We start from the raw sequence: 9,763 nt of genomic DNA, 5'->3' as shown, positions 1-9,763 counted from the left end.
AGGCACCTGTCAGAAGCAGTTGACATCAGTTAAGAACGTCCCTCAACCTAAGAGTCCCTGGCAGCACCCAGATGGCCGAGCATGAAGTAGTGGGTAGAGGACAAGATTCCTGGGTTCTGGTCTCAGTTTCCCCATCATCTACTTGTACGACCCAGCAATTAACATGTCTGCACTTGGTTATCTAGTCTGTAAAGTGAGGGGATTGTATAATGGTGTGATTATTAAGAGTCCTTCTAGTCCTAAATTATTTGATTTTGTGTTTGGAAGATTTAAGGTGGCCCACACAGGCCCCAAAATTGCATCCCATCAGAGCCATGCTTTATTTGCAGATGAGGAGAGTACAGATTGAAGTGTTCTTAGGTTCAGCCCTAGTTGTTATAGTTCATACAACTTGTACTTGACCAAGTTCCAAGTTACATGGGACGCTTGTCTAGTGTCTGTCTCCCATCCTCTAGCAAACTCTTTCAGCTCCACACATTGCAGACTTTAAGAAAAGTTCTAGAGATAGTTTTCTGGACATTTCTTCTCACTAATGACTCAAATCTTCTATTTTCCTGTATAAGGAGACATGCAAATATAGAATCATCAGTGTCAGCCTTCCACTAAGGACCATTCATCAATCACTTGTCCATCCTTTGACAGATGATACCCGATAGACAAGGACAAATCTGTATCAAGAAATTCAAAATGCCCCTTGGAGCATAACGTAAAGGAATGCAGTATTTTACCATTGATCTTCAGCCTAAGGTAAAGGTTTACCAAATGACAGTGTGGCCATCTTATCATATGGCTATGACATTGGGGAATTGCCAGCATCTCATACAAGATCAAGAGCAGTACCTACAGGACCATCCATACTCACCCTCAACTGGGCAGGGAGAGCCATTAACAGAAAAATTTCAGAGCAAAGTTTATTATAATGGAGTGGTTTTCAAATTTTAATGTGCATCAGAGCCATCTGTTAAAACACAGATTGCTGGTGCCATATCACCGGACTGTTTGATTCAGTAGGCTTAAGGTGGGACATGAGAATTTGTATTTCTATTAGGTCCCCAGATGGTGCTGGTCCAGGGACTACACTTTGAGAACACTCAATTGGATTGGATTGCGATTTTCATTGCAATTACACACATTCCTCTATTTGAATGAAAAGGTGCACTGGCAACAAGATGATAAGTAACTTTTATATGGGTAGTGGCTACAGGTATGGTTGAAAATAGATATTGTACAAAGACTAACCATGGGAGAGTCAAGTATTGCAACAGAGAATGTGGAAGCTAAAAAATAGTAACTAAAGGTGGCTGATGCAGAATTGTGCTGTCAGAGATGAAGTAGCTAGAACCTGAGAGAAGATAATGCTAGGTTAAGAAGCTAAACTGGGAGCAGCAACTGGCTCTTTATGAAATAAGAAGAGGCAGTTACACTGAATAGTCAAATATCAGCTCTGATCAATTTATACCTTTTTCAATTGGTAATGCTATCCTTAGATTTCTACTAAAATATAAATAATAGTGATGGATCGCTAATAGAGTGGGTTATTGTTGAACGTTGATTCACAGGAAGCATCTCCTTTCCTTGCATTTTTTTCCAGAGAAGAAATTTTCACATTTGAAATGATCTGCATTTTGAAATACCTGCCACTTACAAAGGGAATTCAATATACCACAGCACCCGCGGATATGGACGGGAGGAACTTTATAGTCATTGCCTCTTAGAAGTCCTCCCTCTTGTCCAAGTTTCAGCCAGATAATCAATAGGGAGAAAACCAGGATCAATTTTAATTGATTGTTCAGGTTTTTAAATAATTGGCATTCTTCCCTAATGCTTGACCAAATAACAACTAGAATCTGATGCCCTGTAATTTTAACTCATTCTAAATGCACATTATTGTACAGCAACTATTGCAACTACAAATAGCATACTATTCTTGTGGTAGGTCAGAGGAAATACAGGAGCAGAATAAAGGGGAAAAGTGACAAAATTGTACTTACAGGTATTGCTCACATACATATATACACACAGGCTCCACTGCCATGGTTTTGGACAAGATATACATTTATGGTATTAAAGTAGTAATATGCAGAGGATATGATTTTATATATTTTAAATTGAAATACTTTAGTTTCCTCCTTATTTCATTTCTGCTGACTTCTACCTCCAAGACTAGTTCATAAGGTTATGTGTCTCAAAGCAGGAAAGAGTAGGTTCAAGAAGAATTTGAAGCCAGTTTTGGACACCAGAGGACAGTGGAAATGTCTTTAGCAAATGTGGCAGGGAGTGTTGATGACCTACCCAGCAGCTATTCCTCCTTTCTGATCTTGCTAACAGAATCTAGACTTTGGTGCATCCATTGTATCTAGTCTCAAAGGGTTGAATCTTCAGTGTCTCAGTAAGTTATGTTAATCTAAAATGTGTCCAAAGAAATGGTAAAACAGTGGTTCTGCATCATGATGGTGTATTAAATTCAAATATGAGGGGTTTAAAAACTATTGAAACTTGGAGTCTCTTGCAGAAATTCAGATTTAATTTATCAGGAGTATGACAGGACATTGGCATTTGTGAAAGTCCAACAGCAGATTTTTGGTTGAGAATGACTGGCTTAATTTTAGAAATCACCAAATTTTAAGCCAAAGTGGACTATATTTAGCTCCCTCTCACCTACTCCCAAGAAAATTTAAAAATAAAATAATGAAACTACATATCTTTGAGCTGTAATATGAGAAAACCTGTGGTTCTGCTTAAATAACATCCATTTTTGTGTGTGAATGTAGATATTTTAAAATGTTTTTTATTGTTAAATATAACATATATATTTCTTATGTTAAGAAAGAAAAAGCAATGATTTTCAAAGTACACTTCAAAAAGTAGATACAGAACAGATTGCAGAGTTTGTTAGGGGTTACCATCCCACTATTTCAGATTTTTCCTTCTAGCTGCTTTAGGATACTAGAAGAATTTTTTTTCTTTTTTTGTGAAAAATAACATATATGCAAAGGAGCAACCAATTTCAAAGCACATCACAACAATTAGTTGTAGAAGAGGTTTCAGACTTTGGTATGAGTTACAATTCCACAATTTTAGGTTTTTACTTCTAGCTGCACTAACCATACTGGATTCTAGTGATTCAGCAATCATATTCATTTGTTAAACCCTACCTTCTCTATATAACCCCACCATCACCTTTGATCTTTCTGCCACTCTTTATGGGTATTCTAACTTTTTCATGTTGGAAAATGCTGTTGATAATATGGGATAGGGGATGGAACTATACGATATTCTGGAGAAGCTGGCCCTCTAGCATTTGAGGACTTATCTGGTCCAGGGAACCATCTGGGGATTGTAGGTTTCTGCAATGTTACCCTAGTGCATGGAACCTTTATAGAATCTTATATAACACCCTAGATGTTCTTTAAGATTGGCAGGAATGGTTTGGGTTGGGGGTTGGCAAGTTATGGTAGGTAGCAATGTCTAACTGAAGCGTGCATAAGAGTGACCTCCAGTGTAGCCTCTTGACTGTATTTGAACTCTCTCAGCCACTGATACCTTATTTGAATAACATCCATTTTTGAGTCCTGGCATATACAAGATATTTTATATATACTCCCATTAAATTATGAGAATCCTACAGAAAAGTGGCATTAGTATTCCCATTTTATAGATGAGAATATTGAGGCTAGGCAGGGATGCAGTTAGGGGAGTCAAACCCAGATTTCTTGGGCTCCAAAGTTCATAATATTACCATTCCATTGCACTGCTTTTCAAAAGTGTTCTCTTTTTTCCCATTCCTCAATAGGAGATTCCTGCATCCTGTTCATATAGGGCCAAGCCAGGACTATAACTTAGCATTTCTGTTCCAGTCTAATGCTCCAGTTCCTAAATTTAAGATTCAGTCCAACTGAGAGGATGCCTTATTGGACCACTTTCTGGGAACAAGACTAGCTATCTTTCAAAGTCCTCAAGCCTAAACCCTTCAGTTCATGGGAGCATTCCAGTGCCTCCAATTCCAGATATAGTATATAGGAATGACATAGACTTCCATGGGTTCTTGATGTTCATTCTTTGAAGCCATTTTTTCACTTCTGGAAATTTTTGCTGAGTACTATCAAGAATTAACTTGACCAGCAACTGGTGTCTCAATTCACTTTGGGATATAAGTGATCAGGATTGACTATCTACATCCAGCAGGGTAACTGGATAAAAAATAGATTTCAATTTTCATGAAGCATTTCTTGTAATGAACTTTAACTATTCGTGCATTTTACGAAAGGACCCGTGTTTTTTCAGGGTAAATTTGGTTCAATCTGAATTCCTTCCTTTACTACTAATGACCAAAGAAATCCACAGCTATTTGTTATTAGTAATATTTTGCTTGACTGTCAGCCAAATCTTCTTTACCCATAATCAGTGTATATTTCTTGGGGTAAAAAACCACTCTCAAGCCAGCATTAACTGACTTGGTTTTATTCTGTTTGTGGTGTGTCTCTTTACTCCATTTTACAGGTCATTGCTTCTAAACTGTTGAAGTCTATCAAGAAGACCTATTTTCCAAATGACCAAAGTAGTTGCAAAAAATATTACCATTCACTTTCTGAGTCATATAGTACCTCAATTTACATTGGTTGCATTCACTGAACATGCCATTTTTTATTGTGTAAATATGACAGTGGCATATTGATCTCTCCTCTTAAGTGCTTAATCAAACTCTATTACTATTGCTAACCACAAACTATCAGGAAGGTATGTCTTTCAAATCCTTGAATCTATGAATCAAGCTTAAATGAAATAATTTATCACAAGACTATTTTTATGGGCCTCCTGGGAGTTGATCCTAGATTTTCTGTGCTATGTTATTAACTTGCATGTAGGCTTTGTCTAATTCTATGTAAAGTATGCTGATTTATTAGAATGCTCAATCTACTGTAAACTGTAATTGGATGCTCTTGAAAGAATGAGATTCATTGATCTAGTCAATGACCACAGATATTACTGAAGTAAACCACTTAACAGTGTTGGGGTGTACTTTGGCCGAGATCAATGTTCCTGAATCTTCCCTTGTATTTTTTTTGTTTTGTTTTGTTTCATCTAGCACTATCTGCATTGATTTAAATCTGCAGCAAATTTAATACGCTAAATGTATCTTGACACAAAGTTTTATTACTTTTCTGGAGATGCAAACTTTCCTTTGTTTATTATAGATTAAAAATCTTGCCCGACAGAATTTAGAATAATCTATTTGTACTCAGGTTAATATGCATCAGCAGTTGACAGTAAGTAAAATGAAAAATTAAAGACATTATCTGTAAAATAATTGAGTTAAATTTCATTTTTTTTAACCATTGCAAGTATTTACCTTGGTGGTCTGTAATGGACTTCTGAACTTTCTGAGGATGAAAGGTCTTCTGCACATCTGTGAGAGAGAAGAAGGTGACAAGCGATATGCTAAGGCATGAAAAATGAGCCTGATCTTGACTCAGAATCCCCAGCTACCAGCTTTTACTACAGCGTGTACTGGCTTTAGAGGCAACTTTATAGCTACTTAACAACGATAAGCCCAAAGGAAAAAAATTGGTCCCAAACTACAGGTAGGCTGTTTATCATCTTATGAATTATACATCATAGAAAAATGTAAAATGTGTAAGTTAATGACATTTTATTAGAATCAGAAGAAAAAGAGGAGGAAAAAAAGCCCACTGCATGTATAAAGATGGTACACTTTCTGGTTAGAATAGAATTTATTTGAGAATGTTCTATTTTTATGTCACTCATTTTAATGTCTGTAATAGATTTAATTTTTCTCCTGGGTATAAAGAAAATAATGGAAATATATGTTTATATGATTGATTTTCTTATAAAAGTTTCTTTATGCAAACAGTATAAAATTCAAATGGTAGCAAAGAAATTTGAGGTTAAAAAGTAAGCCTCCCCTCCCGTATCAAGTAGCTATCTAATTCCATTCCTGGAGGCAACCACTATTTCCATTTCTTGTCTACTTCCAGAAAGACATTCAATGCATTGACAGACATATGCACATGTTTGCGTGTGTGCGTGCATGTATATATATACATGTAAATGAACATACACAAATTGTAGCATATTGCTCAGTGTTCTACATCTTGATTACCCACAGAGTTGTCTCATACTTTTAAAAGACTGCGTAGTAATCCTTTCTGTGTATATACCATAATTTATTTAGCCAATCCCTTAATACTGGACTTCAGATTGCTTTCAACCTTTTACTATATAAAATAATGTTATAATGAATATCCTTTCACTTAGATTATTTCTTATATGTTTAAGTTGTGGAATATACTCATGAACAGAATTGTTGGGTGAGAGTGCATATTTAATTAAAATTTTGACAAGTTTTGCAGAAGTGATATTTGAATCTTTAACACTTGACATGGCATAAACACCATGTGATCAGAATGGGTAATGGCTACAGACAACTGATAAAGTCTGGTTTCAGATTGAACACTACTAAATTGCCCTCCAAAGAGGTATTTGATTGGTCTCCTTTAAATGGTAATTTTCATAAAGATAGGTACCATGCTTTTCCATTTTTATTTTCATTTATGGAATTTGTTAAGTCTCAGTGGTTTTGGTATGATCATAATTACCAGTTAAATGTTACTGAGAGACCACTGGGGGATTACTGTGGTAAAAGGTGCTCAATTTGGACTACATATTAAATGCATTTTATTAGCAAGAACTGTGATGTTTAGTTTCATGTGTCAAATTGACTAGGTTATGGTGTCCAGTTGTTTGGTCAAGCAAATACTGGCCTGATTGATACTGTGAGGGTATTTCATAAATGGATTTTCATCATTTGTTAATTGCATCTAGGACTGATCGCATCTACATTCATCAAAAGAGATTGCTTTCAGCAATGAGAGGAGTCTCCTCACCCAATCAGATCAGTTGGAGTCCCTAGAGCAAGAACTGAGGATTTCAGCTGTCAGAAAGAGGAATTTCTATCTCTACTTCAGCCAGCCAGCTTCTCCTGGGAAATTCCAACTCACCTTCATCAAGTGTCCAACTTGTGGTTCGCCCAAAGGAATTTGGACTTGCCAATCCCCACAATTAGCCAATTCCTAAAATAAATCTCTAAATATTTACAGGATGAATGTATATAACCTGTTGGCTCTGTGTCTCTGGAGAATCTTGATTAATGCTAATTCTGGTACTAGGAGTGGAGTCTATACCCAGATGTCCGGGGAGAGTTTAGCTGCTACCCCAGTGCTCAGAAGGAACAGGGCTAGGCCTCAACACTGGCTAGAGCCTTGCTGCTGTGCAGGCATTTTCCAGTAGGCCCTGAGGACAAGGCATTGATCTGCAGATGATTCTCAGACCTTGAAATCTACGGGTTTGCCCTGCTGAATTTCAGGTTAATTTCAGACAAACCGTGATCCTTGTCCTTTTAATTTCTCCCTTCAGGAATAGGAATGTCTATCCTATTCCAGTCCCAGTATTGTATTTTAGAAGCAGTTAACTTATTTTTTAGGTTTCATAGGACTATCAGATGGAGAGGAATTTTGCCCTAGGACCGATCATGCTTATAACTGATATTGATGATTCTTTGAACTTACAATTCTTACTGAAATACTTAAAGTTTTTGGGATATTGGGATTGGGTGAATATATTTTGTCTGTAGGAAGAACATCTTCTTTTCATTTTTAAAATTGATATATATTATATATTCATATACCATGAATGTGTGCTGGTTTGAAAGGATGACGTGCCCTAGAAAAGCCATGTTTTAATCCTGATCCATCTTGTGGAAGCAGCTGTTTCTTTTAATCCCTGTTCAGTACTGTAGGCTGGAAGATTGATTAGATTATCTCCATGGAGGTGTGACTCACCTAATTGTGGATATTAACTTTTGATTAGAAGGAGATGTGACTCCACCCATTCCAGGTAAATCTTGATTAATTTACTGGAATCCTTTAAAAGAGGAGACATTTTGGAAAGAGAGAGAGCAGGAGAACCACGAGAACCATGAGAGCCCACGCAGCTAGAGACCTTTGGAGATGAAGAAGGAAAGCGTCCCTGGGGGAGCTTCCTGTGACAAGAAGCCTGGAGAGAAAGCTAGCAGATGTTGCCATGCTTGCCATGTGCATTTCCAGTTGCAAGAGAAACCCTGAACTTCATCAGCCTTTCTTGAGTGAAGGTAACCATTTGTTGGTGCCTTAATTTGAATATTTTTATAGACTTGCTTTAATGAGGACATTTTCATGGCCTTAGAACTATAAACTTGCAACTTATCAAATTCCCCCTTTTTAAAAGCCATTCTCCTTCTGGTATATTGCATTCCCGCAGCTTGCAAACTAGAACACCTTATAATCATCCAAAGTGTATAATTAATAGTTCACAATGTCATCATATACTGTGCATTTATCATCACAATCAACTTTTTCTTTTTTTGTGTGAAAAATAACATATATACAAAAAAGAAACAAATTTCAAAGCATGTCACAACAATTAGTTGTAGAACAGATTTCAGACTTTGGCATGGGTTACAATTCCACAGTTTTAAGTTTTTACTTTTAGCTGCTCTAAGATACTGGAGACTAAAAGAAATATCAATATAATGATTCAGCAAGCATACTTATTTGTTAAATCCTACCTTCTCTGTACAACTCCACCATCACCTTTGATCTTCCCCCCACTCTTTAGGGGTATTTGGGCTATGCCCATTCTATCTTTTTCATGTTGTAAAGGGTTGTCAAAAATAGGGAATAGGGAATGGAACTAGTTGATGTTCTGGAAAGGCTGGTCCCTCTGTATTTCAGGACTTATCTGGTCCAGGGACCCAGCTAGAGGTTTTGGGTTTCTGTAAAGTTATCCTAGAGCACAGAACTTTGAAGAATCTTATATGATGCCCTAGGTATTCTTTAGGATCGGCAGAAAGGGTTTTGATTGGAGGTTAGCAAGTGTTCTAGTTTGCTAGCTGCCGGAATGCAACACACCAGAGACGGATTGGCTTTTAATAAAAGGGGATTTATTTTGTTGGTTCTTCAGAGGAAAGGCAGCTAACTTTCCACTGAGGTTCTTTCTTACGTGGAAGGCACAGGATGGTCTCTGGTGGTCTTCCCTCCAGGCCCCTGGGTTCCAACAACTTTCCCCGGGGTGACTTCTTTCTGCATCTCCAAAGGCCTGGGCTGAGCTGCTAGTGGCGAGATGAGGAATGCCAAGCTGCTTAGGCTGTGCTACATTGTGTTCTCTCATTTAAGTACAGCCAATTAAGTCAAACGCCACTCATTGCAGCAGACAAGCCTCCTAGCCGACTGCAGATGTAATTGGCAACAGATGAGGTTCACGTACCGTTGGCTTATGTCTGCAGCAACAGAACTAGGTATGCTTACCTGGCCAAGTTGACAACTGAATCTAACTAACACAGCAAGCTGTGATAGGTAATAGTGTCTAACTATTGCATAAACGTGACCTCCAGGGTAGCCTCTCAACTCTATTTGAACTCTCAGCCACTGATACCTTATTTGTTACCCTCTTTTCTCCCTTTTGGTTAGGATGGAATTGTTGATCCCACAGTGCCAGGGCCAGGCTCATCCCTGGGAGTCATCTCCCATGCTGCCAGGGAGACTTTCATTCCTGGATGTCATGTCCCATGTAGTGGGGGAGAGCAATGATTTCTCTTACAGAACTGGGCTTAGAGAGAGAGAGAGGCCACATCTGAGCAACAAAAGCATTCCTCTGGAAGTAACTCTTAGGCATACCTATAGGTAGGCTAAATTTCTCTGCTACATAC

The 9,763-nt window shown here is 37.7% G+C and overlaps 1 long non-coding RNA gene across 1 annotated transcript; it reads left to right on the top strand.

The window, feature by feature from the left end:
* The first annotated feature begins 567 nt into the window (after window positions 1-567).
* On the top strand, window positions 568-7,080 carry LOC143685827 (uncharacterized). Its single transcript, XR_013176764.1, has 3 exons — window positions 568-706; window positions 5,344-5,582; window positions 6,844-7,080. It is a non-coding gene; the product is annotated as an uncharacterized LOC143685827 (long non-coding RNA).
* Window positions 7,081-9,763: the final 2,683 nt, after the last annotated feature.

This window comes from Tamandua tetradactyla, chromosome 1, assembly GCF_023851605.1.
Source record: "Tamandua tetradactyla isolate mTamTet1 chromosome 1, mTamTet1.pri, whole genome shotgun sequence".
NCBI lineage: Eukaryota > Metazoa > Chordata > Mammalia > Pilosa > Myrmecophagidae > Tamandua > Tamandua tetradactyla.
Note: the sequence above shows the minus strand (reverse complement) of the source record. Positions and strands in the feature narration are given on the sequence as shown.